The 5,000-nt window shown below is 57.5% G+C and overlaps 1 protein-coding gene across 1 annotated transcript in view; it reads right to left on the bottom strand.

Moving 5' to 3' along the window:
* The window catches only part of LOC125450338 (kinesin light chain 1-like), a 59,991-nt gene that overhangs the window by 24,705 nt on the left and 30,286 nt on the right, over positions 1 to 5,000 (bottom strand). The window lies entirely within an intron of this gene.

Raw genomic sequence — 5,000 nt, 5'->3', positions numbered from 1 at the left:
GAGAGAGAGGGAGAGGGTGTGTGTGTGTGAGAGGGAGAGAGAGTGTATGTGTGTACGTGTGAGAGAGGGGCAGAGGGTGTGTGTGTGTGAGAGAGAGAGGGAGGGAGAGTGTGTATGTGTGTGAGAGAGGGAGAGGGTGTGTGTGAGAGAGGGTGTGTGTGAGAGAGGGAGAGGATGTGTGTGAGAGAGTGTGTGTGTTTGTGAGAGAGAGAGAGTGTGTGTGTGTGAGAGGGTGAGGGTGTGTGAGAGAGGGAGAGGGTGTGTGTGTGTGAGAGAGGGAGAGGGTGTGTGTGAGGGAGAGAGTGTGTGTGTGTGAGAGAGAGGGAGGGAGTGTGTGTGTGTGTGTGTGAGAGAGGGGGAGCGTGTGTGTGTGAGAGAGGGAGAGGGTGTGTGTGAGAGAGAGGGAGTGTGTGTGTGTGTGTGAGAGAGGGGGAGCGTGTGTGTGGGAGAGGGAGAGGGTGTGTGTGAGAGAGAGGGAGAGGGTGTGTGTGAGAGAGAGGGAGAGGGTGTGTGTGAGAGAGAGGGAGAGGGTGTGTGTGTGAGAGAGAGGGAGAGGGTGTGTGTGTGAGAGAGAGGGAGAGGGTGTGCGTGTGTGAGAGAGGGAGAGGGTGTGTGTGTGAGAGTGAGGGAGATGGTGTGGGTGTGTGAGAGAGGGAGAGGGTGTGTGTTTGTGAGAGAGGGAGACGGTGTGTGTGTGTGTGAGAGAGAGAGAGGGAGAGGGAGTGTGTGTGTATGAGAGAGTGTGTGTGTGTATGTGTGAGAGGGAGAGAGAGTGTGTATGTGTGTGAGAGAGGGAGAGGGTGTGTGTGAGAGAGGGTGTGTGTGAGAGAGGGAGAGGATGTGTGTGAGAGAGTGTGTGTGTTTGTGAGAGAGAGTGTGTGTGTGTGTGTGTGTGTGTGAGAGGGTGAGGGTGTGTGAGAGAGGGTGTGTGTGTGTGTGAGAGAGGGAGAGGGTGTGGGTGTGAGAGAGAGGGGGAGGGTGTTTGTGAGAGAGGGGGAGGGCATGTGCAGGAGAGGGTCTGTGTGTGTGTGAGAGAGAAAGAGGGAGAGGGAGTGTGTGTGTATGAGAGAGAGTGTGTGTAAATGTGTGAGAGGCGGGAGAGGGTGTGTGTGTGTGTGTGTGTGTGTGTGTGTGAGAGAGGGAGAGGGTGTGTGTGAGAGGGAGAGGGTGTGTGTGTGAGAGGGAGAGGGTGTTGGAGAGAGAGTGTGTGTGTGTGTGAGAGAGAATGTGTGTGTGAGGGAGAGGGTGTGGGAGAGGGAGAGGGTGTGAGAGAGAGAGGGAGAGGGTGTGAGAGAGAGTGTGTGTGTGTGAGAGAGAGAATGTGTGTGTGAGGGAGAGGGTGTGAGAGAGAGGGAGAGGGTGTGAGAGAGAGAGTCTGTGTGTGTGATAGGGAGAGGGTCTGTGTGTGTGATAGGGAGAGGGTGTGTGTGTGTGATAGGGACAGGGTGTGTGTGAGAGTGAGAGGGTGTGTGTGTGAGAGGGAGAGAGAGGGGGAGTGTGTGTGTGTGAGATGGAGAGAGAGTGTGTATGTGTGTGTGTGAGAGAGGGAGAGGGTGTGTGTGAGAGAGGGAGAGGGTGTGTGTGAGAGAGGGAGAGGGTGTGTGTGAGAGGGGGGAGGGTATGTATGAGAGAGGGGGAGGGTGTGTGTGAGAGAGGGGGAGGGTGTGTGTGAGTGAGGGGGAGGGTATGTATGAGAGAGGGGGAGGGTGTGTGTGAGGGGCGGAGGGTCTGTGTGTGTGTGAGAGAGAGACAGTGTGTGTGTGAGAGGGAGAATGTGTGTGTGTGTGAGAGAGAGTGTTTGTGTGAGAGAGAGAGTGTGTGTGTATGTGATAGGGAGAGGGTCTGTGTGTGTGATAGGAAGAGGGTGTGTGTGTGATAGGGACAGGGTGTGTGTGAGAGTGAGAGGGTGTGTGTGTGAGAGGGAGAGAGAGGGGGAGTGTGTGTGTGTGTGAGAGAGAATGTGTGTGTGAGGGAGAGGGTGTGAGAGAGAGAGGGAGAGGGTGTGAGAGAGAGAGTGTGTGTGTGTGAGAGAGAGAATGTGTGTGAGAGGGAGAGGGTGTGAGAGAGAGAGGGAGAGGGTGTGAGAGAGAGAGTGTGTGTGTGAGAGAGAGTGTGTGTGTGTGAGAGAGAGTGTATGTGTGAGAGAGAGGGTCTGTGTGTGTGATAGGAGAGGGTGTGTGTGTGTGATAGGAAGAGGGTGTGTGTGTGTGATAGGGACAGGGTGTGTGTGAGAGTGAGAGGGTGTGTGTGTGAGAGGGAGAGAGAGGTGGAGTGTGTGTGTGTGAGATGGAGAGAGAGTGTGTATGTGTGTGTGAGAGAGGGAGAGGGTGTGTGTGAGAAAGGGAGAGGGTGTGTGTGAGAGGGGGGAGGGTGTGTGTGAGAGAGGGGGAGGGTATGTGTGAGAGAGGGGGAGGGTATGTGTGAGAGAGGGGGAGGGTGTGTGTGAGAGGGGGGAGGATGTGTGTGAGAGGGGGGAGGGTGTGTGTGAGAGGGAGAGGGTGTGTGTGTGACGGAGAGGGTGTGTGTGTAAGAGGGAGAGGGTGTGGGAGAGAGAGTGTGTGTGTGTGTGAGAGAGAGAATGTGTGTGTGAGGGAGAGGGTGTGGGAGAGGGAGAGGGTGTGAGAGAGAGAGTGTGTGTGTGAGAGAGAGAATGTGTGTGTGAGGGAGAGGGTGTGAGAGAGAGAGGGAGAGGGTGTGAGAGAGAGAGTGTGTGTGAGAGAGAGAATGTGTGTGTGAGGGAGAGGGTGTGAGAGAGAGGGAGAGGGTGTGAGAGAGAGAGTCTGTGTGTGTGATAGGGAGAGGGTCTGTGTGTGTAATAGGGAGAGGGTGTGTGTGTGATAGGGACAGGGTGTGTGTGAGAGTGAGAGGGTGTGTGTGTGAGAGGGAGAGAGAGGGGGAGTGTGTGAGTGTGTGATGGAGAGAGAGTGTGTATGTGTGTGTGTGAGAGAGGGAGAGGGTGTGTGTGAGAGAGGGGGAGGGTGTGTGTGAGAGAGGGGGAGGGTGTGTGTGAGTGAGGAGGACTGTATGTATGAGAGAGGGGGAGGGTGTGTGTGAGGGGGGGAGGGTCTGTGTGTGTGTGAGAGAGGGACAGTGTGTGTGAGAGAGAAAGTGTATGTGTGAGAGAGAGAGTGTGTGTGTATGTGATAGGGAGAGGGTGTGTGTGAGAGGGAGAGGGTGTGTGTGAGAGTGAGAGGGTGTGTGTGTGAGAGGGAGAGAGAGGGGGAGCGTGTGTGTGTGAGAGAGAGAATGTGTGTGTGAGGGAGAGGGTGTGAGAGAGAGAGGGAGAGGGTGTGAGAGAGAGAGTGTCTGTGTGTGAGAGAGAGAGTGTATGTGTGAGAGAGAGGGTCTGTGTGTGTGATAGGAGAGGGTGTGTGTGTGTGATAGGGACAGGGTGTGTGTGAGAGAGGGGGAAGGTGTGTGTGAGAGAGGGAGAGGGTGTGTGTGAGAGAGGGGGAGGGTGTGTGTGAGAGAGGGGGAGGGTGTGTGTGAGAGAGGGGAGGGTGTGTGTGAGAGGGGGGAGGGTGTGTGTGAGAGAGGGGGAGGGTGTGTGTGAGAGGGGGGAGGGTATGTATGAGAGAGGGGGAGGGTGTGTGTGAGAGAGGGGGAGGGTGTGTGTGAGAGAGGGGGAGGGTGTGTGTGAGTGAGGAGGAGGGTGTGTGTGAGAGGGGGAGAGGGTGTGTGTGAGAGGGGGAGAGGGTGTGTGAGAGAGAGGGGGGAGGGTGTGTGTGAGGAAGGGAGGGTGTGTGTGAGAGGGGGAGAGAGAGGGGGAGTGTGTGTGTGTGAGATGGAGAGAGAGTGTGTATGTGTGTGTGTGTGAGAGAGGGAGAGGGTGTGTGTGAGAGAGGGGGAGGGTGTGTGTGAGAGAGGGGGAGGGTGTGTGTGAGAGGGGGAGAGGGTGTGTGTGAGAGGGGGAGAGGGTGTGTGAGAGAGAGGGGGGAGGGTGTGTGTGAGGGGGGGAGGGTGTGTGTGAGAGGGGGAGAGGGTGTGTGTGAGAGAGGGGGGAGGGTGTGTGTGAGAGGGGGGAGGGTGTGTGTGAGAGGGGGAGAGGGTGTGTGTGAGAGAGGGGGGAGGGTGTGTGTGAGAGGGGGGAGGGTGTGTGTGAGAGAGGGGGAGGGTGTGTGTGAGAGGGGGAGAGAGAGGGGGAGTGTGTGTGTGTGAGATGGAGAGAGAGTGTGTATGTGTGTGTGTGTGAGAGAGGGAGAGGGTGTGTGTGAGAGAGGGGGAGGGTGTGTGTGAGAGAGGGGGAGGGTGTGTGTGAGAGAGGGAGCGGGTGTGTGTGAGAGAGGGGGAGGGTGTGTGTGAGAGAGGGGGAGGGTGTGTGTGAGAGGGGGAGAGAGAGGGGGAGTGTGTGTGTGTGAGATGGAGAGAGAGTGTGTATGTGTGTGTGTGTGAGAGAGGGAGAGGGTGTGTGTGAGAGAGGGGGAGGGTGTGTGTGAGAGAGGGGGAGGGTGTGTGTGAGAGAGGGAGCGGGTGTGTGTGAGAGAGGGGGAGGGTGTGTGTGAGAGGGGGGAGGGTGTGTGTGAGAGGGGGAGAGAGAGGGGGAGTGTGTGTGTGTGAGATGGAGAGAGAGTGTGTATGTGTGTGTGTGTGAGAGAGGGAGAGGGTGTGTGTGAGACAGGGGGAGGGTGTGTGTGAGAGAGGGAGCGGGTGTGTGTGAGAGAGGGAGCGGGTGTGTGTGAGAGAGGGGGAGGGTGTGTGTGAGAGGGGGAGATGGTGTGTGTGAGAGAGGGGGAGGGAGTGTGTGAGAGAGGGGAGGGTGTGTGTGACAGAGGGGGAGGGTGTGTGTGAGAGAGGGGGAGGGTGTGTGTGAGAGGGGGGAGGGTGTGTGTGAGAGAGGGAGAGGGTGTGTGTGAGAGAGGGGGAGGGTGTGTGTGAGGGAGAGGGGGAGGGTGTGTGTGGGAGAGGGAGAGGGTGTGTGTGGGAGAGGGAGAGGGTGTGTGTGAGAGAGGGGGAGGGTGTGTGTGAGGGAGAGGGGGAGGGTGTGTGTGAGGGAGAGGGGG

Source organism: Stegostoma tigrinum, chromosome 42 (assembly GCF_030684315.1).
Source record: "Stegostoma tigrinum isolate sSteTig4 chromosome 42, sSteTig4.hap1, whole genome shotgun sequence".
NCBI classification, from domain to species: domain Eukaryota; kingdom Metazoa; phylum Chordata; class Chondrichthyes; order Orectolobiformes; family Stegostomatidae; genus Stegostoma; species Stegostoma tigrinum.
The sequence above is the reverse complement of the archived record's forward strand: the minus strand, read 5'-3'. Positions and strand labels throughout refer to the sequence as shown.